This window comes from Myodes glareolus, chromosome 14 (assembly GCF_982192425.1).
Source record: "Myodes glareolus chromosome 14, mMyoGla1.1, whole genome shotgun sequence".
Lineage (NCBI taxonomy): Eukaryota > Metazoa > Chordata > Mammalia > Rodentia > Cricetidae > Myodes > Myodes glareolus.
The window spans coordinates 933,554-961,028 of record NC_142039.1 but is presented as its reverse complement, the minus strand read 5'-3'; the positions used below and the strand labels follow the sequence as shown (position 1 = coordinate 961,028).

At 40.4% G+C, this 27,475-nt stretch overlaps 1 protein-coding gene across 2 annotated transcripts in view; it reads right to left on the bottom strand.

The window, feature by feature from the left end:
• The window catches only part of Mpp7 (MAGUK p55 scaffold protein 7), a 210,486-nt gene that overhangs the window by 156,957 nt on the left and 26,054 nt on the right, over window positions 1–27,475 (bottom strand). The window contains exon 2 of one of the 2 annotated variants that reach the window (XM_085698908.2): window positions 6,221–6,403. The exons of the other annotated variant lie outside the window; for it this stretch is intronic. The gene's annotated coding sequence lies outside the window, so the exon portion shown is untranslated. The remainder of the gene's footprint in view (window positions 1–6,220; window positions 6,404–27,475) is intronic. 2 annotated transcript variants of the gene reach the window in all.

Sequence of the window (27,475 nt, the reverse complement as noted above, 5' to 3'; positions counted from 1 at the left end):
TCTGTTTAGTTTTTGTCCAGATAACCTGTCTATTGAAGAAAGAAAAGTAGTGAAATCACCTACTATTAACGGATTAATGTTACTCTGTGTTATTAATTCCAATAGTTGATTGTTTACTAAATTGGGCACCCCTGGGTTTGGTGAATAATATATATTAAAATAGTATTGATTTCCTTGATAAGAATAAAGTGTCCCTCTTTATCTCTTCTGATTAGTTTGCAGTCTATTTCATGAAGAGAATGGTGACATTTGCTTATTTTCTGGTACCATTTGATTGGGTACTTCTGTCCACCATTTTACTCTAAGGCAGTGCAGTGCCTATCTTTAAAACTAAAACGTGTTTCTTATAAGCAGCAGGTAGATGAGTTTTGTTTCTTGATGCAGTCAGTCTATGCCTTTTGATTGAAGAATTGATGCATTTGATGTTTAAAGTTATTACTGAAGAGTATACGTTAATTGTGGTCATTGTGTTGTTGATTTTTGGTGGTATTGTTTGTATTCTCAGTGGTATTTTGTGTTTTGATAACTGTGGTTTTGTATTTATTACCACATGCTCTCTGCTATGTTCCCTCCTTTCTTCAGCCTGAAATAAGACTGAAATAAGGTTTGTTTTGTTGTTTATAAAACTTTTAGGCTGCTTAAGTCATGGAAAAAATTATTTCTTCTTCAGTCAAAGCAGATGGTTTTGCTGGTTTTATTATTTCAGGTTAGCTGACACATCCTTTAAGTTGTGGAATGCACTGCTCCAGGCTCTTCTAGCTTTCAAAGTTTCCATTGAAAACTCAGCTGTTGTTCTGACGGGCTTTCCTTTATATGTGACTTCCATTTTTTTTTTTTGCAGCTTTCCATACTTTCTTTGTTATGTTCATTTACTGTTGCAACTATAATACTCCATTGGGGATTTTCTTTTCTGGTTTTGTCTATTTGGTATTCTGTATGCTTCATATATATGTCTTTCCATAATTTGGGTACGTTTCCTTCTATGATCTTGTTGAAGATCTGGTCTATGTGACTGATTTGGGTGTCTTCTCCCTCATCCATGCGGATAATTCTGAGTGTTTTTTCTTTTTTCTTTTCCATGGGGTTCCACATTTCCTTTGCATTCCTTTCCTATGTTTTTATTTTTTTTTCATGTTCCTTGTTTATTTAGTCTGGATCTTCTATTTTTACCTTCATGACAAGACCTGCTATTCTGTCTTTTGCTTGATTCACTAGCCTTGGAAGGTTTTCCTTCAAGGTTTCCAGTTGGGATGCTGGGTTTTTCAGTTCCATCTTCATTTCCGCTTGAGTCCTTCTCCGTGTTTTTATGTCCTGATTGAATTCTACTCTGAACTCTTAGACTGTCTCCATCATTTCCATCGGCTTTATGTTTGTATTTTCTCAGGCATCGCTCGGGCACCTATCTTCTTCAGGCTCTTTCTCCTTGATTTCATTGAAGTTTGTCATCCTGTCTTCTTTAAACTCCTTAAATTCTTTGAGGCAGTTTATAATTTTTCCTTTAACTTCTGTGTCCTGGGGTCACCTAAGTAATTCCATTGGCAAGCTTTTCTACAGGTTTTAAAAAGAAAATATTGACTTGATCATTCATATTGTTGGTATTCTACAATAAGATATGGGCACATCAATTTCCTTTTTTAGTTTTGAGTCTGCTATGAATGGAGCAATGTGGGGGAGATGGGAAGATATGGGACAGGTTGGGTCTAGAGATTAGGAATGACTTAGATGCAATGAAGTCAGGTGGGCAGAGAGGGGCTGGGCTGGAATACAGGATATGTCTCCTGGTCCAAGCCTGGAGTGTGGGGGTGGATAGGTCTGAGGAGGACATTTAGATATGATATGACTTGGGAGTGGCCTGTGGTATGGCAGTCAAGTAGGGAGGATCCTAACTCATGACTAGAGCTCTTGACTGCTGAGCTCAGGCTAAATCTGGTAGATTATGAAAAACACATGGTTGAAGAGGTCACGAGTATTCACCAAACTCAACCCTGATGGAAGACTTGGGATATCTGAGTATGGAGTAGGGTGGTAGAGGCAGCACACGGGGTCCTATAAGTGGATACAGGTTGGGAAGGTCCTGGAGGAAGCCTAGATATTGGCTGCAGTGGAGAGGAAGGTGGTGGAACTAGGCTGGAATATAAGATGCAGGACCCTGAGGAAGCCTAGAAGACAACTGCTAAAAGGTGTGGGTGGCCAGAGCAGGCCTGGGCACTAACTGTGGGATCTGGGCTAGTTCATAATAGCCATTTTGACTGGGATATCTCAAGATGAAAATCAAAGTAGTTTTAATTTCCATTTCCCTAAGGCTAATGATAATGAATATTTTTAAATGTTTATTACAAGGGCTAGAGAAATGGTTCAGTGGTTATGAGTACTAATTGTTCTTGCAGAGGACCGAGGTTCAATTCCCAGCACCCATGTAGCAGCTTACAACCATCTGTAACTACAATTCAGGGGATCGGCACAGCCCACAGGCAAACTCTTACACACATAAAATAAATCTTTAGAAAATAAATGAATAAATGTTTATTAGCCACTTGTATTTCTTACTTAAAGATATCTCTGTTCAGATCCAAAGTTCATTTTTGATTGGGTTGTTTGTTTTCATGTTGATAGTGCCTTGAGTTCTTTATGTATTCTAAATACTAATTCACTGTCAGATATATAACTAGCTGGTAAAGACTTTCTCCTATCATATAGGCTTCCTCTTCACCTTATTGAGTTTTCTTTGCTAAACAAACTTCATAAGGTCCTGTTGCCAACTGTGAGCCTTATTTCCTGAGCAGTCAGAGTGCTACTTAGAAAGTCCTTGCCTGTGTCTACATCTTGTCACATACTCTCATTCCTCCCTTTTACTCCAGTAGTTACATTACTCAGTTAGTCAGGTTTTAGGTTGAGGTCTTTGATTCATTTAGACTTGATTTTTGTGCAGTGTGAGAGATAAGAATCTCATTTCATCCCTTCTACATATGGACTCCAAACCTGTCCAGCCCTATTTGTTGAAAATGCTGTATATTCTCCAAGTGTATGTTTAGCATCCTTATCAAAAGTTGCATGGACTTATATCTGGATCTTCAGTTCTATTCCACCGATCTGTGTCTGTTTAGGGGCCAGTATCATGCTCTTTATATTATTATGGCTCTGAATTATAACTTAAAATTGGTTATAGTACTATCTCCTGTGGAATTCTTTTTGCTCAGGATTGTTTTGACTACTCAGGGTCTTTTATGCTTCCTTAAATTAAATTCCTTAAATTAAATTCAATTATGAATTAAGAATCATTTTTCTATCTCTACACAGAATGGCACTGAAATTTTGATTTGGCTGGCTACCTTTTTAACAACCTGTGACAAAAGAAAGGGGATATATAAAGCACCATTTACATAGAGACAGCACAGCCATCAGAAACACACTTGTGTGATGACTTTCAGCTCTAAAGAGAAGCAATCACTCTTTCAGGTGAACCATTCTTACTTAAAAGAGCAGATGGGAAATAAACTATAGTAATCCAGACAAATACCAGTGATTGCTTGAGAGGGTACAGATCCCCTGAAATTCTAAGATACAGATGCTTATGGGCTAAAATGTAGGTGGTTGGAACTGAAGTACCTAAAAATAAGTGACTCTGGAACTTCAAGAAAAATCATCAATATTAATAGTATGCATTGCTAATGATAAAAATAGGAGTTTTCAAGCAAGTACTTGCAGATATCCCAACTCTACAGTGTGGTCTTCCTCAATTGATACCTGAGTTCCCATTCTGTTGTACTATGGGCTCCTAGATACTCTAGAACAGTGGTTCTCAACCTTCCTAAAGCTGCAACCCTTTAATACACTGCCTCATGTTGTGGTAAACCCCAACCATAAAATGATTTTTTTTTTGCTACTTCACAACTGTAATTTTGCTGCTGTTATGAATTGTAAAGCAAATATCTGCTATGGAGGATATCTGCTCTGTGACCCCCCCCACACAATAGGGGTCACGACTCACAGGTTGAGAACCACTCTAGATGTCCCTGGGAAGGTCAATGGTGACATCAGCAGATGTGATTTGCGTTGATGCTATGTCCACACTTAGAAGGTGTAAAGGCTTAGTAAGCAATATTTTCCAATTTTCTAGTAATGTGTTAGAAAACTGTACATGAATAAGATTCATCCGAAGCACAGTATAGAACCACAGTTAAACATCCAATGTAGTTTGCTAATAAGTTTGTGATTCTTATCAGTCACATTGGGCTTTGATTTTAACAGAAAAGAATATCTACAACAAACTACAAAAACCATCTGTAGGTGTGTTGGGTCCAATGGCTCCATGTCCTTTAAGCAAGACATAGAATAACAAATTGGAAGCCAATACAGATATAAGAAAAAACAACTGTCCTATTGAGACAAGAATTATACACATGTGCAATTAATGATGAGGGAGGTAAAATGTTCCATTAAAAAGTAAGCTAATGCTGTTGTGCAAGAATTCAGGTGTGCATATGTACATGCACATGTGTGTATACATATTTATGTGTCTGCGTATATGTGTGCATGCTGTACATGTACCTGAACATGCCCATGCAAGCCTGAGTATATCAAACTAAAGATCAAGTGAAGACAAGAGTCCTAATGCTCAGTACACTTCAGGCCCATTAGTGACGTTAGATTTAAATTACTTGAGACTGTTTTCCCAATCTCTTTATTTGTAATTTTCATGTGTTAAATATTGACTGATATAATCCACAAAATTATTTTTAATATGGTCAATAATTTTTAAGAGTATAAAAACTATGGAGAACAAATGTGTTAAGAACTGATCGTCTACATCAAGGTTTAACAAACATCTTCTATACAGTAATCACATAAGGTTTGGGGCCCATCAGCTGTTTCTCAATATTATGTGTGCAAGTACTTTCCAGAAACAAGGACCAAGTGTACTGATGACCATTTGTATCTTTTCACCCTTTCTACTAATATCTTGCAGATATGAAAGGTGCATGTCTTCCAGTAACATTTTTATTAGTTATTTAAATACTCAGTTAACTTCTTTCCATTTATTTTTGTGGCTTAGGGTGTAAAATAATATAGAAACCTCTAAGACATCATTGTTAATCATAAACAAAATTCCACTCCAATTTTTTTATTATTCAAAGAATCTTCAATTCTGTCACAACAGACAAGCCTTGGCCTATGATGGGGCTAAATCCTGAGAAGTACACTGTAAGTCAGAAATAGTATTAAGTCAAAACATTGAATATCTCTAACATTCCCAATTCTTAAAGTAGAAGGATTGTGGGCTGTTTCCCCTCTCAATTGTATGACTGACTGGGAGCCATGACTTGTTAACACCACTCAGAATAGTAAGAGAGAGTAGTACCACTTCACATGAACCCAGAAAAACACCAAACTTCAAAGCTCAAAGAACACATACTTAGCATGCTCATTTTCCTCACGGTGAACAATCAGGGCTTGGTTCAATTGGTTCAACAAGGATCAATTATTATAGCATGTGAAACTAGCATGGGTTTACTATATGGGTCTTCAAAAAAAAAATGTTTGTTAGTTTTCACAAAGAGAAAGGAAGGCTAAAGCCACAGAAAGGAAAAATCCCATGGGAGGAACTGAAAAACCTTCACAATTGAAGGAGGAGACATGGCACTCTGACATGGGCTTCCACAGGCAGCCTGGTGGGCAGCCCTGCTCCTCCCCTGGAGCCCTCCTGATACTGACAACTGAACCCTAGTCCCGAACAAGAGCAACAAGTGCTCTTAACTGCCGAGCCATCTCTCTAACCCCCAGTACTATAAATAACAAATAATAATATAAATATAAATAATAGTTTATCATGTTTATACTGTTATTATTTCTTAAAGTTAATTATCATGGGGCTCAATGAAATAGCTTCAAAAATAAAGTCTAAAGTTAAAAAAATTAATAACATGATTTTATGTGTTTAATAATCTATAACAAAATCATACAAATTGGTTAGTTTTTTAGCTTTCCTAAGCTATACATGATGATTGTCAAAAATAAGCTTTCCAGGGGTGATGAATGGCTTACTGAATAAAAGTTTGATCCCTGGAACCCACACAAAGGTACATCAAGAAAGCCAACTTGATACAATTGTCCTCTGACCTCCACATGCACACCATGGCATGCACACAAACACATATACATCATACAGGTGTGCACATATGTATACACACACAAATAATAAGTAGTCTAAAAATAAGCTTACTATAAGTTGGGGATATGGCTCAGTAGATAAGCTGCTTCTCATTCAGGCAGAACCCACATGAAAATCTGGCAGGCACAGCAGCACCTGTCACTCCAGTACTCTGGACAGCAGACAAGGGATCTCTGGGCCAAGGTAGCTAGTCAGATCACCTGGAGATAGCAAGTCCTTGACTCAGCAAGAGATCTGTGTTGATAGACAAAGCGCAGAGTGATCAAGCAAGGCACCTGACATCAAGTTTGAGCTCCACACATGGGCACATACCTAATCACCCACCCACACACAAATATGCCCACATACACAGGACTATGTAAATATATCCATGCAAAAACTAAACACAAAACCAAACAAAAAATTAGACATTTCTACTCAGTATGTGGTATATGCCTGTAATTCCTGTCTGGCCTATACAGTAAATTCTAGCCCAGGCAGCATGCCATAGTGAGATTACTGTGTCAAAAAACACAGTAAATAAAGATTTCCAAAACATAATTCTTGCTTTAAAACTAGCATGTTTTAATGGCAAAATTAACTGTATGTTCAAGTTAGTAACAGCTCTAAAGGGGTTAAACTAAATGCAACACAAAATTGTCATGTTGACACCCATTTGTGACATGTGGGTTTTTTGAGACTATCAAAAGTAGACAGTGATACAATGGCACATGTAGTCAAGAAGCATTGTTCATTCATAACAAGTATTTGTATCAACTGGTTTTTCTCCACAGTGACCTAGCCTTGAACTTGGAAAAAAAAAAAGTCCAACTACCATTTATAGGAACATAGATCCATGATTCTTCTCATATTTCACTGATTTTGAAAGCTGAGAGCAGATGGAAATAAGCCCTTTACACCACTCCAAACCCCAACATTCTAGTGTAGAAAAGAGCTGAGCACTAAGCAAAGGGCAGTCTCTTTGTATTGGCACCTGGCGTTTTAAATCCTGAAGAAGCTCACAAAGTCCATTAGACACAAACAAAACCTTAACTCACATATCCTAATACTGTTTTATTTGATAATGTTAACATTTATCCTTCACGCACACTAGCTGCCGCAATCTACTGACTCTACTCTGTAGATTTTTAAATTACATGCCATGACTCTAGATCAGAGCACTTTAGTTTCCAGGGTGAACTAAGTGAAAAGAAAAGGAAAAACTTAATGTTTCCAATTTGGTGAAAACAGAATGAAAATTGCTACAAAAAGTTGTTACATGCCAGTCACTGTCCAAAAATTATGGGAGTATTTATCCAAAAGCATATTTCACAGAACCACACAAAATCACTGAGCCAACTCACAGACACCCTCTCCTGCACCACCCTCTGTGACGACAAGACAGAATAAGGAGATAGTGTGACAAACTGAATGTCAAAATTCCAGGGACGAGAATATAGCCGAGCAGTGGAGCACTTGCCTGGCATGTGCTAGAGCCGTCATTTCATTCCCAACAGCATGAGAAAAAGAAGAAAATCTGAGGGTCACACAGCAATGGGGGAGGGGTGTCAAGCGGTAATAAAAAATGCTTAAGCCCATATGGGAGCCAGCTGTGAGTCATTTCCACACATTTCTTGAGAGGAGACATGCCCACACAAGACACAGGAAATGACACCGACTTTGAGCAGGAATTTCTGCACCTGGATAAGTAAGGCAATGTGGGCTGCAGGTGGCACCTCCAGGTCTCCTTTACCAAGCTCTTCACAGAGACCTCCCACCTCTCCTTGCTTCTAAATTTGCAAATTTGCATGTCTATTTCAAGTATCATATTTACCACACATCTTTCCTACTGGAGTACAAAGCACAGATGGGCAGGGTTCCATCTGTGATTACTCACTGCTCCATTTCTGCTCAACTCCTAACTGTGACCCACAAAGAGGCAGCCCCATGAGTCACTTGCTGAATGGATGGAATGAACAGATGAACGCCGGAGCCCCTGTCCACTTCAGCTGCATGAACAGAATGTGCATTGGGTATGCAACATACTATTCACCTTACTAGTCCAACCATCCACCCCTCTCCAGTTCTGCTCAAACGAAGAAGACAGCTCATTACCACCTTTCATAGCTAAAAAGCATTTCCTGGACCAAATGTATGACAAGCAAATTCTCTACTAATTGAAGGTATCAAAGTCAGCCTCTGTGCCCTCTGCTCTTTGACATTTCCTGTCCCCTCTCTCAGTACTAAGTGCTCCTGACAAGAGCCAGCTAACCTGCCTGGTGCTCGTGTGCCACCACTGTTTGTGTGACATCACAGCCTATGGGCAGCGTGGGCCTGATTCTCACAAAAACATTCACATGTCTGGGTTCTGGCATGAAGAGAGGACTTGATCCTCGGCCCTGGAGGAAGAAGTCTGGTCACTTCTCTTTAATCAGACTTCTCTTCTCCCAAGCAGAAGTTCTCCCTCCTCACCTGACCCCAGGCCACCACTGCCTGCCAAGAACTATGACCTCCTGGCCTTTTTTTCAAAAAAAAAAAAAAAAAAGAAAGAAACAAAAAAAAACCTTGCTCAGTTTTTAAGTTTTGGCTTAAAATTTAATAAGCATCTGCTACACAACAGTCTCCAAAGAACTCGAAAAGGCAATGCTACATCATCATAAACTAATAACTAAGGAGTCGATATGGTTTTCTTACTGACAGAAATAGAACCACTATCTTTATATCCAGAACTTGACTTCCTGACTCTACTCCCTATCTCTCCATGAGCAAGCTCTTTGAAGACATGCTTTTTAAAGTATTTAGACATGTGATGGTAATAGCAACTTACTCTGAAAAACTTCAGCAGAGAGAGACTGGGTGAACACGTGTGTGGCAAAATGTCACACACACTGGGTGTCCACAAGGCAAATGGATGCTCCCTGTAGTAGTAGTGCCTTTCCTGTATTTCTGAATCTTAATACTTTTATTATGCACTCTGTGGGCTTATATGTGTTGGTGGGTACACTTGTGTATGCAGGTGCAAGTGTGAAGGTCAGAAGACAGCTTCGACATCATCCCTTAGGAGCTGTCCACCTTTCTTTTTTAAAGATGGGGTCTCTCACAAGCATGAAACTCACAAAGAACATTAAACTATTTGCCAGGGACCCCAAGGATCTGCCTCATCAGCACTAAGATTAAAATTATCCTGGTATTTTTAATAACTCCAGCCCTTACACTTGTGCCAACAATTTACCAATTGAGCCTTCTCCTCCGGCTAATAATCAAAAGACATCAACAAAAGCTAATGGCTCCCAGTGTCCTATATTTCAAAGCTCTGTGTCTCACAATGCTCTGATTGGCAAACTTAATGAGCAGTCCTTACTGCCAGGCCAACACATCCCTGGCTCTGGCTGTCCATCACTGCCGGAACCACATTTTGAAGACAGTCGTGTGATCACATGACTGCTCTAAATAAAACTAGCTGGAGACTCCAGAGCACTTTCATGATAGAGTTAAAATGTGTTAAAAAGTAATCCTTTTGCTAAATTTAAACTCATTTTCTAATATCACACTACTAGCTCCCCCTCAGAGTGTTTCCCACATCCCTGGGTGTGCTAAGCTAGTCTACTTCTCAGGGTCTCTGTCACTATAGCTCTGCCTATTCCAAAAGGTGGCTTTACCTACACACGCACATGCGTAAGCCCAGTGACAGGAAGTGTGAGAAGGGATCATCACATAGGAAACAAGCTTAACTAGAAACTGTGTGCTCCTAAAGCTGAGTGCTCCTACTCAGCAGTCCCTTTCTCCATCAGCAGAGGGCACCCTGATTTTATTTATCAAAAGGAACCCTTAAGGAAAGCAAATATCACAATCTACAGATGAAATGTTAAAACCTGTAAAACTATATTTATACTAAATAAGGAATTTTAAAATAACTATTCAGTATGGACCTGATGTGAGCAAGCATCTCTTTTATCTAAAAAAAAAAAAAAAAATGGGGGGGGGAGTAATCACAGAGGAAGAAATCACACTGTCCTCAAGGGCTAGCTCTAGTTCAGTATTCATCAGAGGAGATGATTCTTTCTGCAGAGGGCCCTGGGGTCTGCCATGCAGAATCCATACCTCTTTACGTGGAGAGGAGAGATGGTGAAGTGTTTGGCCATGAATGGGACAGCTATGATCACCCATTCCTAGGCTCGGGGAACACTGTGGAGTGGCAAGAATAACAGAAGAGGAAAGATGATGGGCAAGGATAGAACAAAAGATGTCTCCTGGGCAGGACACAGCCAGCGCACTCAGGAATGCACTGCGGCTATAGATACAAGCACGGGGTCAGGCCCCACAGCATTCCACCCTAAATTGGGGAAGTGACAGGAGGCACCCACCTCTTCCTGAGGAACTACTGGCAGTTGAGGGCTGGGGGGGGGGGTTGTCATTCCTTCAGGGGCATAGCCACTTCTAAATTGCCCTTGTTCCAGTAAATAACCCCAACCCACACTCAGTCAAATTCTAATTAGACTCACACAAAGAAGACATAAAAACAGCCGGGACTTGGTGAAGGGCGTAGCCCCGGGGGAGAGAGAAGGTGAATGAGAGAGGGACTGGAGGGGAAATGACTAACAGTCCTTTCATAAATATATGAAACTGCCAAACAATTTAAGAATTAAAAAGAAAAACAAATAACTTGATAATATACCAAAATTCTCAATATAATTAAACACTCTGGCCCAAAAATTTAACTTGTAAGGGAGTTACCCCCGGAATTAATCGAGTAAATCTACAACGAAGATTCGATGGAACCACACCAGACTGCAACAGAACTTTCTAGTTTAAGGGTGGTGCTTTGATCAACCAAGGAAGTGACAAAGCAACTTCCCCTCCCCACTTGTCACTTACACACTGGCTTTTCCTGTGCTCTAAGCCAGCTCCTCCTTCCTGCTCAGGGCTGGTTTTGCTGGATCAAAGAGGTACTAACAATGAAGTGACAGCAATTTTGAACTGACTTGAGTTTACCAACACTGTCCAACACATTCTCTTGTGAATTACCATGTGCACTGCTTATAGTTAAGGAACAAAGATTAAACTCCTAATGATGAACATGGCACCATTCCAGACATCTAGCAGAAAGTATCAAACTACAAAGGTTTCATTATCTTAAAACCAATTCCACCTCTAAAATGGTCTTCTGTGGGTACAGATTTTTATTCTGCCTTTGTGCTCAACTTTAGAGACTCAAGTCACCTGTACCAAAGCATCCCCTGTGCACATTCTAATCATGGCTAGATTCTATCTTTACCCAAAAGAGGAGGAATGGAAACACCTAGGAGTAATGTAGCTGCCTGGGCGGTGTAAAATGTCTGGCCTGCTAAAGCCTGGGTTGTTATATAAGAAGCTAGTATCTCTCAAGCACACAGCCTCTCAAGGTCCTCGCTTTCTAGAGATCCTGCAATGGGGCACTGTTCCGTTCTATGAAGAAAGATCTATCGGAACTGACAGGTGCACTAAACAGCTACCAGACAGGATTTGCCTTTCCAACTTGACAAAGTTTCTGGTGAAAACTCCAAAGACTCTTGTGACTGCTTCAAATCTGAACCTATTGAAGAAAGAGCAGTCAACAAATAACCTTCCGAAAAGGGAAGCCTCCACTTCCCACACACATTTCAGACAAAAACAAAAACAAAAAATCAAAAGCACTGCTCTAACTCTCCTGTGTTGTGTGATATTTTGATTGTGTTCTAACAAATAAAGCTTGCTTGGAGTCAGAGGGTGGAGCTGACCAAAAGTAGCTTATAGAGGCTTGGAGGATGAGAGATGGGACGTAATAGGGCGGGGTTGAGAGAAGATCCAAAAGGAGGAAGGAACAGAAGAGGTAGGAGGAGACTTGGTGGCTGCTCCCCAGCTTCTCTGATCTTTCAAGCTCTTACCCAATAACTGACTCCTGATTTTTTATTGATAATGAGTAATTAGTTAAGGCCTCAGTCCTAGGTTGGTACAGAAAAATTCTCATCCATATTTCTGTCAGGATTAGAATGGGTTTTATTTTGGCTAAGCTAACAAGAGGGAATGATTGGCAAAGCAAACAGGGTTGCCAATCCTGTCCCAAAATGAGATTACAATTGCAGTTTTAAAGGTGGCTGAGAATGCTCATGTGGGTAATAAGATTGATGAAAAATCAGGAAACTAAACAAGGAAACAAATGGAGAAATAGTGTTGAAATAAGAAAGAAATAGATTACAAAGAGGGGAGGGGTGAGGGGAGGACAGGAATGGGAAGAATTCTTGATTTCTGCAGCACTGGGAGAAAGCCAGGAGCAGGAGTTGGATTAATCAGATGATGGAAACAAAGCTGTGCCCCCACTATTTCAACACCAAGGAAACCTGCAAACACACCATGAAAAACACACTGGTGACGTCCTTCCACTTCCCATGTCTACATGATGATTCAGAATGAAAACTTATTTAAGTTTCACCATTATACAAAATGACTGCTCACATCGCCTGCCAACTACGAAAAGGGGGTGCAGCTGTAGGCACTATGGGAATTCTCTTCAATTGGACAATGATCTCCTCAAAGTAGCAGTGTGATGGTGCACAGCGCTACCACTTCCTACAACTGAGAACACTAATGTCACAACTGAGCCAAGATGTCTAAGAGAAAAATCACACTTGTATGAGAGCCAAATCTTTGGCTAAACAGAACTGTTTTCTGAACCAATGGTTGTGTTTGTCTAACCTGTTCTCTAAAGAATAAACAAACCACTGTAGGCAAGATAGAGAACAGACTGCTTAGTGGGGAGGGGGGAGATTGTCATTCGGGAAGAAATGACAATGTTATGAAAAACAACTGGTGTCAAAGGAATTACTTGGAACCACCATGCTTCTGCTCTGAGCATTAAATTAATGCTGCAAGGCATTGCAAGGCATGGCCCTGCAGTCGATGAAGGGGTTGAATCATCGTGAGATAATGTTGATCTTATCACCTTTAATAGCAAGGAGCCCAAGAGTTACTAGACCTTAAATGGTAAATAAAGAGATGAGACACACACTCAAATCATACCAGGCAGAATTAGCCCAAGTGCAAATAAAAACTATTACACAAGCATCCACAAAAATAGGTTCATAATTTCAATGTAAGAAGGGTGGTTTGTATTTGACTAATTATATTATATATGCTCTAAACAGGACTCATAATCACAAGAGACCTGGCAGGAAACAAGGTGAAACTCGCTTCTTAATCATCTACAGTGCACAGCCGGCTGGAAATCAAGCAGCCTGCCCAGACATCTACACAACCTGATAGTGACCTCAGGGAGAGGACCCAAATGGACCAAGAAGAAAACATACCCAACACGAAGGGGGAAACTACCAAGCCCTCCCAGATCAGGGCTGTGTGTCATGGCTTTGAGCATAGTTATAAATGAAAGGGGAGGAAGGATTCCAGTACCACACTGTAGGCCCATATTTCTTTTTGGTATAGCAGCCAGGCTCTGAAGCCATTGGGTCGATGGAAATGATCACATAGCCCTGAAGACAGGCCTTTTCTGCCTGAGAAAGGTCAGGATGCTGGCTGCTTCCTTTCATTGTAATTTGGAGGATGCCTTATAGAGATGCTAATTCAAGCCTACTTGACAGCTAGCATACTCAGCAGACAGGTAGATGCGGACGTGACAAAAGCCCATTCACCTGGTTGCCTACACGACAAAACGATGATGTATTTTCCCGCCCAGTTTATGTATTGGTATAAAAGATGTTTGGAGAATAAACAGGAGATCTTCAAGAGGAAGAGGCCTGAGAGGCAATTTTTCGTAATAATGGTGTAAGCTGTGTCTGGTTATTCCTTGCGCCTCCGTACCAGTTCAGTTAGGGAAAATAGATATTTGTGTTGGAGCCACATATCCAACACCACACCGGAAACATCATAACCACAAACGTGTATCCAGCTTTTCTGGTTATTCGGGAGTTATAGTTTTACTCTCCAGTTTTTTGGATTTTCATTTGCTGTAAATTTCTTGTGCCCAAAGGTATTTTGGGGGCTCAATGTTTAAGATGGAGACAAAATGGAAGAAAAGTCTTCCTGAGTTCCTCTTAGAAGCCCAACGACAGGACTTAGTGGGATACACTTGAGATGTGGCCCAGAACACACTTGTGCACATGTCTGAGCAGTTGTGGCTATCTCTAAGTTGCCAGCAGCCGTAAAGAAGAGGTTAAAGAGGAGGGAGGAGATGATAAGCATGACATCGAGGCACAAACACTGTATTTCTAAGTCAACTCTCTGACTGAACCTTTTTGGAAACCCCAAAGGGTTTGGAAACGCTCCTCTCTACAGGCCACAGCAGTTTTCTTTGCTCTGACCATCAGAGGGCTGTGCCTAGCAGGTCAGCTAGCCCAGAAGGACATCTTGAAATATGGAGCAATTTGGGCAGGAGGTCATTCCATACAGGGTGGCATAGGGGCAGTGGTGATTTCAGAGGAGGGAAAAGAGTGAGTGATGCAGGGAGCTGAATGGAAAAACAGGATCTAAGGCAGAAATTTTTCCTGAAAACAGACCTCTCTCGCTGTGGTTAAGTCACTGAGAAGACAGTGGCTTCCAGCACACTGTCAACCACCAGTGCCCACAAGCCACTTAGACTTTTAGTTGGCCTTAAAAGAAATGCTGGCAAATCTAAGAACTTAGTAATATGCAAATACATGTAGGAAGAAATAGAGTACAGTCAGGTTCTCCAAAAACTATCTACAATAGACACAATTTGCATGACATGTAAGCATGTTACGAAGCAACATTACTAAGCAAATTGATGGCAGGGAAAGAGGTAGAGAAAACCAAGGAACAAATCTAGCAAGGGTTCAACGCATGGGTGAATGCAAAGTGGAACACAGAAGAGAGCTTAGAGATAAAGTGGGGCTAAAATTTTCAGCACTACTTTCCAAATTTTTTTAATTTTCAGTGGTTTCTCACCACAGATAACTAAAAATCAGAAAACTCTACACACTTTCAACCTTTCAAACAAACACACACATTGACGGTGACACAGTGCATCACAGACCTCAAGGCCTATATAACCCACTAGTGTAGATGTATGTCTGTATCTGTGTCTCTTCCTTAGACCATAAATTCCTTCAAAAACAGATAATTACTTCCCACAGTGCCTGACACAGAGATAATCATTAAACACACGCTGAGTGGATAAGAGAATAAGCACACATCCACCCCACACTATGCAGTAAGCACAAGATGCTTCTCAGGAAGCATATTAATGTCAAAGTACCCAGTCCCCTAAGATGGGATCTTATAGATTTCCCCACAGGCTCTCCCACTGGGTGGTGGCAGTAAAGCTACAGAAATGGCTCACATGAGCTAAGGATAGGTTTATCGACCCTCAAAACCCAAAACAAACAAACATACAAAAAAATCATGGAAGTGACAGCACTAGAATCTTTGAAATGTTAAAAAAAAAATAAGGAAGACGATTCACTGTCTTCTGGCATGCCACAGACGGTCAATAATATCTCTTATGTGGCACCCTGAAGATAAGTGAAGGCTTCATTAAACAAATCAATCACATTTCTTTGTATTATGTAATTTTTAAATCTGAACCAAAAACCTAATAGAGGAGATAAAGGATTTATATAAAACTCCAAAGGAATCATCAGTTATTTTCATAGGAATTAAAGCCTATTTCCATTAGCATAATGTTTTTTTTTACATTGGCTTCTGTGTTTATAATAGCTGCAATAACTGGCCAAGACACAATAAAAAATAAGCCTCATGAACAAAAAAAAAAATAAAAATGCAAAATCCTTTTTATATGCAGTCAGAGATTTTTAATGGGTACATACTTCCTACTGATTCATTACATAAATGTGTTTCAAGGCTGGATGTGTAGCTGAGCTTGCAGAGTGCTTGCCTAGCACTCAGAAAGTCCGTGTTCCCGAGCACCCCATAAACTGGAGTATGTGTGATGGTGTACCTTGTAATCTAACCCTCCAAACTTGGGTAGTGGAGAGAGGGCAATCACAAGTTCAGTGTCATCCTTAGCTACATAGTGAATGTGAGGTCAAACTAAGATATGTGAAATCCTGCCTTAAACAAAGTAATACAGTCTTAAAACAGAATAAATGTGTTTTGTGGTAGAGCAAACAGACGAGATCAAATCCAACTACTCACAAAGTCTTTCCTATTTTCCTTCAAACATGTTTTGTTCATCTTAGAGAACCTCATGCCTGCCACATCTAGTGGAACCAGCTTAAAAGTGGCATTTCCCAAGCTGAATTTTTACTTTGAATTACTAAAAGTCATTAAAAATAAAACCTAAGCAGTTCCTTAATCTTCAAAGTTCACTAGGGTACTGAGTCAGTAGCAATGTCCTGGGTGAGGACGTTAAATCTGTCAGTTCTATGACATCAGAAAATAAAGGGATCTGATTCACAGTTGGCAAGCATTCACATGAAAGCTTCTCCAGGAATTAAAATAAAAACAGAAGATTTGAATCTTTTTTTTTTTTTTCAAAATAAGCTTCATGCCTTTTGTCTGTGAGGTTCCTGGCTAGCAAGTGGTCCTGATCCTGTACCAGAAGACCCATCAGAAAGGTGAGTGTGTTCCCCACTGGCCGGCAGACGCCCAGAAACAGAGCACAGACACCCTGAATTCCCCTAAACTATCTGGGTATTCAGCAGGGGCTTCTCTCCCCGGCTACTGCCTCTCTCTTCCTATCCTATCCCAGCTTGCACCCAGGCACCGCTTCCCTTCTTCGGGGACATAGGATCCCCCAACTCAGCCTGCTTTGGAGCTGAGGATCTAGGGAAAAAGTGGAGAGTGCAAAGGTGCAGGAGTTCCTTTGTTTCACTGAGCCTGCATATTGCAAACCTGCCATTTTGTCTGCAAGGTTCCTGGCCAGGAAGTGGCCCTGATCCAGTACCAGAAGACCCATTGGAGAGGTTCCTGGCCAGCAAGTGGCACTGATCCTGTACCAGATCCATCAGAGAGTATTTGAAGGAAGAGAGGAGCAGGCGCCAATGCAAGAATTCCTCCAACAATCTGAAAAACAACATAACACCAAAACCCAACAAACATACAACAGGAAGACTTGAACACCCTAATCCAGAAGAAGTAGAAAAATTAGACATTATGAAAGCCATAGAGTCCATTAAACAGGATGTGAAAAACTACCTTAAAGAAATGGATGAGAAGAATAACAAAAAGTTCGAAGAAATGTATGAATCCCTAAAAGATACCCTAAGAAACCAAGAAAAAACAATCAAACAGATAATGGAAACAGTTCAAGATTTGAAAACTAAAATGGAGGCAAGGACGAAAACACAAACCGAGGGGCAGCTGGATATGGAAAACCTGGGTAAATGAACAGGAACTACAGAGACAAGTATAACCAACAGAATACAAGAGACAGAAGAAAGTATCTCATATTCTGAAGACACCATAGAGAAAATAAATGCACTGATCAAAGATAACAGCAAATCCAACAAATTCTCATCACAAAACATCCAAAAAATCTGGGACATGATAAAAAGACCAAACCTAAGAATAATAGGAGTAGAAGAAGGAGAAGAATTACAACTCAAAGGACCAGAAAATATATTGAACAAAATTATAGAAGAAAACTTTCCCAATGATATTCCCATGAAGGTACAAGAAACATACAGAACACTGAATAGACTAGATAAAAAAAAATCCCCTCGCCATATAATAATCAAAACAAAAAACATATAGAATAAAGAAAGAATATTAAGAGCTACAAAGAAAAAAGGTCAAGTAACTTATAAAGGTAAACCTATCAGATTTACACCAGACTTCTCTATGGAAACCATGAAAGACAGAAGGTCTGAGACAGATATGCTGCAGAAATTAAGAGACCATGGATGCAACCTCAGACTACTATACCCAGCTATGCTTGCAATTACCATCAATGGAAAAAACAAGATATTTCAGGATAAAAAGAAATTTAAACAATACGTAGCCACAAATCCAGCCTTACAGAAAGTAAAAGAAGGAAAGTCACAACCCAAGGACCCAACAATGCCCACAATAACTCAGACATCTAGTGACCCTTAACCAGTACAACTCAAAGAAGGGAAACACACAAACCACAAACTCTACCACCAAATATATATGGCGTTAACAACGACTGGTAATTACTATCATTTAATATCAATGGGCTCAATTCACCTATAAAAAGGCACAGGTTAAAAGACTGGATACAAAAACAGAATCCAACATTCTGCTGTTTACAAGAAACACACCTCAATCACAAAGACAGACATCTACTCAGAGTAAAGGGTTGGGAAAAGGTATTTCAATCAAACAGACCTAAGAAACAAGCGGGTGTGGCTATATCAATCTCTAACAAAGTTGATTTCAAATTAATATCAATCAGAAGAGATGGAGATGGACACTTTATACTCATAACAGGAACAATTCATCAGGAGAAAGTCTCAATCCTGAATATCTATGCCCCTAATATAAAAGCACCTACTTATGTGAAAGAAACATTACTAGAACTCAAGGCACACATCAAAACCCACACGCTAATAGTAGGAGAATTCAACATTCCTCTCTCACCAATGGACAGGTCAGCCAGACAGAAACCTAACAGAGAAATAAGAGAACTAATGGACTTAATGAATCAAATGGACTTAACAGTCATCTATAGAACATTCAATCCAAATAGGAAAGAATATACCTTCTTCTTAGCATCTCATAGAACCTTCTCGAAAATTGATCACATACTCGGTAACAAAGCAAACTTCCATAAATACAAAAAAAATTATTAGTAATCACATGTGTCTTATCAAATCACCATGAAATAAAGTTAGAATTTAACAATAATTCTAACCCCAGAAAGCGTACAAACTCATGGAAACTGAATAGTCAACTACTGAACCACCCCGGGGTCAAGGAAGAAATAAAGAAACAAATTAAAGTCTTCCTTGAATTCAACGAAATAAAAGACACAACATACCAAAACCTATGGGACACTATGAAAGCAGTGCTAAGAGGAAAGTTCATAGCACTAAGTGCCCAATTAAAGAAAATGGAGAAAGCACACATTGGAGACTTAACAGCACAACTGAAAACTCTAGAAAAAAAAAAAGAAGCAGACTCACCCAAAAGGAGTAGAAGACTGGAAATAATCAAACTGAGGGCTGAAATCAACAAAATAGAAACACAGAAAACAATCCAAAGAATCAATGAAACAAAAAGCTGGTTCTTGGAGAAAATCAACAAGACTGACAAATCCCTATCCAAACTAATCAAAAAGCAGAGAGAGAACACGCAAAATAATAAGATCAGAAATGAAAAGGGAGACATAACCACAGACACAGAGGAAATTCAGAGAATTTAGATCTTACTACAAAAGCCTGTATGCCACAAAATTGGAAAATGTAAAAGAAATGGACATCTTTTTAGCTAAGTACCATATTGCAAAGTTGAACCAAGACCAGGTGAACAATCTAAATAGACCTGTTAGTTGCGAAGAAATAGAAGCTGTTATCAAAAACCTCCCTACCAAAAAAAGCCCAGGACCAGATGGTTTCAATGCAGAATTCTACCAGAACTTCCAAGAAGAGCCAATACCAATACTCCTTAATGTATGTCACAATAGAGAAACAGAAGAATCATTGCCAAATTCTTTTTATGAAGCTACAGTTACCCTGATACCAAAACCACACTGAGAGAACATTAATCAACTTTATATGGAAAAACAAAAAAACCCAGGATAGCCAAAACAATCCTATACAATAAAGGAACTTCTGGAGGTATTACCATCCCTGACTTCAAACTCTATTACAGAGCTACAGTATTGAAAACAGCTTGGTACTGGCATAAAAACAGAGAAGTCGACCTATGGAATCGAATAGAAGACCTGGATATTAACCCACAAACCTATGAACACCTGATTTTCAACAAGGGAGCTAAAAGTATACAATGGAAGAAAGAAAGCATCTTCAACAAATGGTGCTGGCATAACTGGATGTCCACCTGTAGAAGAATGAAAGTAGATCCATATCGATCACCATGAAAAAAACTCAAGTCCAAACGGATTAAACACCTCAATATTAATCTGACTACATTGAACCTGATAGAAGAGAAAGTGGGAAGTAGTCTACAAGACATGGGCACAGGAGACCACTTCCTAGGTAGAACCCTAGTAGCACAGACAATAAGAGAAACATGAATAAATGGGACCTCCTGAAACTGAGAAGCTTCTGTAAAGCAAAGGACACTGTCATTAAGACAAAAAGGCTACATTCTGACTGGGAGAAGACCTTCACCAATCCCGCATCAGACAAAGGTCTGATCTCCAAAATATACAAAGAACTCAAGAAACTAGACACTAAAACTCTAATTAACCCAATTAAAAAATGGGATACTTAACTGAACAGAGAATTCTCAACAGAAGAACTTCGAATGGCCAAAAGACACGTAAGGTCATGCTCAACCTCCTTAGCGATCAGGGAAATGCAAATCAAAACAACTCTGAGATATCATCTTACACCTGTCAGAATAGCTAAAATCAAAAACACCAATGATAGTCTATGCGGGAGAGCATGTGGACTAAGGGGAATACTCATCCATTGTTGGTGGGAATGCAAACTTGTGCAGCCACTTTGGAAATTAGTGTGGCGGTTTCTCAGGAAACTGGGAGTAAACCTCCCTCAGGACCCAGCAATTCCAGTCTTTGGAATATACCCAAGAGATGCCCTATCATACTACAAATGCATTTGTTCAACTATGTTCATAGCAGCACTAATTGTAATAGCCAGAACCTAGAAACAACCTAGGTGCCCCTCAATAGAAGAATGGTTAAAGAAGGTGTGAAACATATACACATTAGAGTTTTACTCAGCGGTAAAAAACAATGACATCTTGAATTTATGATGGAAATGGATGGAAATAGAAAACGCTTTACTGAGTGAGGTAACCCAGACCCAAAATGAGGAATATGGTATGTACTCACTCATAAGTGGATTCTAGCCATAATTAAAAATATTTGAGCCTATAATTCGTGATCCTAGAGAAGCTAAATAAGAAGGTAAACCTAAAGAAAATCATATAGTTATCTTCCTGGATATTGGAAGTAGACAAGATTGTCAGGTAAAACTTGGGTGCATGGGGTGTGGGGGTGGATGTAAGGGGAGATGGGTAGAGAGAAGGGAGAAGGGGAGGATTCGGGAAAGTTTGGGGGAATGGGATGGGTGGGATGGAGGAAAGGTGGATATGGGAGCAGGGAAGTAAATATCTTAATTAAGGGAGCCATTTTAGGGTTTGTAAGAGACTTGATTCTAGAGGGGTTCCCAGGTCCAAGGAGAGGTTTCCAGATTGTTCCTTGGGCAGCAGAAGAGAGGGTGCCTGAACTGGCCTTGTCCCATAGCCACACTGATGAATATCTTGCATTTCACCATAGAACCTTCATCTGGCGATAGATGGAGATAGAGACAGAGACCCACATTGGAGCACTGGACTTAGCTCCCACAGTCCAAATGAGGGGCAGAAGGAGGGAGAACATGAGCAAGAAAGTCAGGACCACGAGGGGTGCGTCCACCCACTGAGACACTGGGACTGATCTAATGGGAGCTCACCAAGGCCAGCAGGACTGGCAGTTATGGAGCATGTGATCAAACTGGACACTCTGAATGTGGCTGACAATGAAGGCTGACTGAGAGGCCAGGGACAATGGCACTGGGTTTCGATTCTACTGCATGGACTGGCTTTGTGGGAGCCTGACATGTCTATTCCTGGAATCACCAATCTACTTCAGAGAAGATGATGGGCATCAAAGAAACTGCACATGGATTTAACTTTCTTTGAGGCAAAAGTAAGCTACTAGGCAAGAAAGTGCTCTTGCCTTGATTGATGACAGTATGTTGTCAAAACTGGACAAGCAGGACACAAAGGAAAAGACTGCTGAACTTTGCAAAGCCAAGAACCTTTGTCTGGCAATGGATGGAGATAGAGACAGAGACCCTCATCAGAGCAACGGACTGAGCTCCCAAGGTCCAGTTGAAAAGCAGAAGAAGGGAGAAGATGAACAAAGAAGTCAAGACCGCGAGGGGTTGGTCCACCAACTGAGGCAGTGTGCCTGTTCTAATGGGAGCTCACCAAATCCAGCTGAACCGGATCTGAATGAGCATGTGATCAAACTGGACTCTGATTGTGGCTGACAATGGGGGCTGACTGAGAAGCCATTGATAAAGGCACTGGGACTTGTTTTTACAGAATGTTCTGACTTTTTGGGACCCTAGTCTATATGGATGCACAGCTCCCTAGACCTGGATGTAGTGGGGAGGGCCTTGGACTTCCCACTGGGCAGGATTTCTGGCCCTCTCTCAAGCAGGGTGGGAGAGGGAGAAGGGAGTGTGGGGGAGCGGGAGGGGATTGGGAGGAGGGAAGGAAGTGTAAATAATTGAATGGAAAAATAAAAATTAAAAAAAAAACAAAAAAAACAAATAAGCTTCATTTCTTACAAATATAGCTGCCCTGTCAGTACACAGGAGTGTGCAATACTTCTGTAGTACCTTATCTGCTCTAAAGTTTACCATGACAAACTCTAAACTCACTAGATTATAATTAATGTTCTTCCAAGGACTCCGGGGAACAGTTTTATCTTGGTTACTTTTCTATTGTTGTGCTGAGACACCGTGCACAACCAAGGCACCTTATAGAAAAGACAGTCTACAGGGGCTTACAGTTTCAAAGATTGAGTCAATGACCATCACAACAGAAAGCATGGCAATAGACAGGCAGATGTGACACTGGAGCAGTAGCTGACAGCCTATATCTATCTATCTATCTATCTATCTATCTATCTATCTATCTATCTAGAAAGAGAGAGAGAGAGAGAGAGAGAGAGCTGACTGGAAATAGTGTAGGCTTTTAAAATCTCAAAGCCCATTCCCAGTGACACACCTCCAACAAGTTTATGCCTCCTAATATTCCCAAACAGTTCCACTAACTGGGAACCAAGAATCCAAATATGAACCCATAGGCACCATTCTCATTCGAAGCACCATAGCTACCCAAATACCTCAGCCACTGCATTCTGGTGATGCATTTGATAGCAAACTCAGGGATTTATTCATCCCCTGGATAGGAGTTATCTCCCTACATCTCAAGTGCCATCAACAGACTAACCAAAACTCTGTTTTATAAGTAAACCATTTTAAATTTTCCTTTCTCCACTGCTGGATCCTAACATGGTATTCAAAGCTCCTTGGCATGTTGGCAAGTTACAAGATTTTGAATGCCAAGCTGTGCCTAGGTTTACAGTGACCATGTGGTCCTGCATCCATTTCCATAACTTAGTATGATTACAATGTAACTCACAAAGGATTCTCGTTTTGCCCTTGTAACCTTCAAAACCTGACCTCATGCATAGCATGAGACAGCCATGTTCGGGGGCATAGCATGAGTCAGCCATGTTTGGCGGCATAGCATGAGACAGACATATTTGGGGGCATAGCATGAGAAAGCCATGTTCGGTGGCATAGCATGAGACAGCCATGTTCGAGGACCGTAGCATGAGACAGCCATGTTCGGGGGCATAGCATGAGACAGCCATGTTCGAGGACATAGCATGAGACAGCCATGTTTGGGGTGCTGGAGTGTCTACTTGTTACCACTGCCTCATTTAATAACATCTCAAGTAAATGAGGAGTGTGGGTTGAAAACAGAATTAACTACAGCCTCATGTTCCCATGTGAAGTCATCTTTTACTTACAGTTATTAACAACACACTTAGTTGGAGGCTTCTAGGCTTGCCTTCTTTCAAGTTCTAATCCACAAACACCTTTTTGTGCCAGGAAAATGTCTACCTTAAAGCATTTAAAATAGAAAGTAGTTAAGAAACTTTAAGTATTACAGTGTCTCAACATACATGCTTCAAATATTTTTAGGTTATTTTCATTTTAAGAATGTGCGAAAGAGTTCCATGGGGAGTAGGGAGGCTGGGTTCGCAAGCCTGCCCAGCAGGAAGAGCAGCTGCTGTCTCCACCATGGGAAGAGCGAATGCATGAAGGTCACCCTCCGCCCTCCGTGCTGTCAGACGGAGCTGGAAATCTAACTGTGTGCACATATCATACACATGGAAAAATAATATTTTTATAAAGACTAGATGATGCCTGATTAGACCCACATGTAGGAGAACAGAACAACTGTCATGAGTGTTTTCACACCACACACGCGCACACACACATACACACAATTTTTGTTTGCTTGTTTGTTTTAGCTTTAAAACAAACTCTGTAAGCAAAACAGAAAGTGGAGAAAAATAGGTTAAATTTTCTAGAACATAATAAATTCAAAAACCGTAGTAAATTATTTAAAACTACATTTATATGTAATCAAGACTATTTGGGGAAATTATTTTTCTAAAGCTTTACAGGTAATTGTTGTAGGGAGAGGACTCGCTTGTTCTTCCCAGCCGCCCGGCCAACTTAGCCCCGAAATAACCACACAGAAATTATATTAATTAAATCACTGCATGGCCATTATCTCTAGTCTCTTATTGGCTAACTCTCACATCTTGATTTAACCCATTTCTATTAATCTGTATATTGCCACGTGACAGTGGCTTATGGGGAAAGATTCGGCGGCTCCATGGCATCTCTCTCCTACTCCACCTCGCTTCCTCCTGACATTCAGTTCTGTCTTCCATGCCTACCTAAGTTCTGCCCTATCAACTAGGCCAAGGCAGTTTCTTTATTCATTAACCAATGAAAGCAATACACAAACAGAAGGACCTCCTACATCAGGTAATAATCTCAGATTAAATTGGGCTCAATAATTTGTTTTTAGAAATAAATATTTTTTCTTAAGAAAATGTCACTATAAAATTCCATCAAAATCAAATGGCTAATTGTTATATCAAATGCCAAACACATGTAAAAGTGTGACAAGAAAATTAACAAACTAACAAATTCAATTTACATCCTACATAACACAACACCACATCACTGTATCACCTGTGGTGATGGTGGAAGATAAGAAAGACAAAAAAAAAAAAAAAAAAAAGGCTGTTTTCAGTTCAGCTCACAACATTGCCCAAACTGGAGGGTAAAGCAGGAGGAACACAGTTTCTGGGCCAGCAGGGTAGGGAAAGCCTATCTCAAAACAAAATAAAAGGACTACAATGTGGCACAGAGATGGAGTACTCACCTCATATTCTGGGGTTCAAATCCTAGCATTATGGAAAAAAAGAAGGTTAAGAAGGAGAAAACGCAGATGTGAGAAGAGCTCAACAGGGCTGAGAAGGTGACCACTAAAACTTAGAGCCAGCAAAGCAGAAAGGACTTTGGCCATGATCCTGGGGTGGGGGCTCGAGGAAGGTTGTGTGTGTAATATTTTCTCAAGATGCTCACAGAGCCTATGCAAACCAAGGCCCAGGAGAACTAAAGGCTAAGAACTATATGAGCAGAGTCATGAGGAAGGAAGATACAGGAGGAGAAAAGGGTCTAACAAAATCTGAGAACACTTTACATTCCACCAGATTTTATATGCAACCGAAGTACCCAGTAGAGAGATCTGGAAAACCACCATTGGAAAAGGAGAATGCAAATAAGCTGGACTGAAACACAACCTCGACTGGCTCCAGCTCTCATGAGCTCGAGGGGGTTCCTCTGGTCTGTGCAAGAAGCTAAAGAAATCTTACAGAAGTATTGCCAGAGCCTCTACCATGTCCAATATTTGACCTAAAATTATTAGACATATCAAGAAACAGAACCAAGAGAAGACAAACAAACAACAGAAACAACTTCAGGGGCCTGGAGAGGGACAGCTCAACAGTTAAAGAGTGCTTCCTGGCTGCTCTTGCAGAGGGCTAATTTGGTTCCCATTACACATGCTGATTGGCTCACAACTGCCTGCAACTCCAGCTCTAGGAAATTCAATATCTTCTCCTAGCCTCTGAGGGCACCCAAACATGAAGGCACAGACACAGAAATACACATAAATAAAAATAAATCCTTATTTAAAAGAAATGAAATAAATTCACAGGTGATCTAGATACTAGAAATCACCAGATGCAAACATTATTAATCACAGTTAGAGATTATACTGATTAGAATTCAAAACACAAAGGAAAACTTCATTAGTACTTATAGCATTACCCTGATGAATCAAATGAACAGGTAAATGTAACAACTCTTGGAGTGACTGGCACAGAGCAGCACTCACTAGCATTCATTCCCTGTTTGATGGAGACAATGTCTTTCTCATAGTGTTGCTGCAATTAAATGCCTTCCATATAGCTGACGTACAGTAACTATCAACCAGCATTTAGTCACCAATGATTGCCAATGAACATGATATCAGCATCATCCTGTCCCAGAATCAAGTTGGAGTCTACTTCACTAGCAATGTAGCAGAATCACACTGTTATCACATTTAAAAAAAAAGATCAAGTGGGAAGAATCAGGTCTATTTTTGTTATGTTATGTTTTCAATCACCAGCAATATATTCTGAGTTTACCAATGCATTTCAGAAGAGATATCTTAAAAACAGATAAAAATGTTCACTAATGTGTACCCTGCCTCCTATCCCTTTAAAATGGCAGCTCATAAGGATACACATAAGCACAGTAGCCATGCTTCTTTAGGCTGATGGGAACTCCACCTCATCCACACAGGTCTCAAGTTCAGCACACTCTAGAGATCCACTCAAGAATTCCTTCTAGTGTCTTTAGAAGGCTAAACCTCCAATACAAAAGGAAATACGAGAGTGCTTTACAGGATGTCTGAGCACCTGTACGTCAGATGTAATTATAAAACATTTCACAGAACATCCACGACTCTGCAGTGCTCTGTCTTCAGATTACATTGTATCAACACAGTCTAAGCGGGACAGCCGCAACAGCTCCTGAAGTGGAGAAAGTAGAAAGTGATCTTCTGGGGCCAGGAAAGGCATGGCCACTTGCATCATTCTTGAGACAAATATTCAGAAAACTGTTCTTTTGGGATTCAGGGGGTAGCTGCTATGAAGGAAATAAAACCTTCAACTTTAGGTGTCCCTTCTACTTGCTGGATCTTAGAAATCCCCAGAGCTACATTTTCTATCAGTGTCGATGGTAAAGATCAATCAATTGGGCTCAGGACCCAAATACCAAAAACTTGGTCATATAGCATGACCTGAGCAATCAGGAGGAAATGGAAGGACCCTGGAGATAGGGATCTGCAGATGGAAAAAGACGGGAGGTGAAGACAGGGCACAAGGCTACCCAGCTTGGCATCAGGCAGAGGACCTGCCACTGAAGGACTAAGATGGCCACTGGGGAAAGCTGGGAAGGGCAGTAAGTACAGGACGTGGGAAGCCATGGCGTCAGCAGGTAGGTACACTAC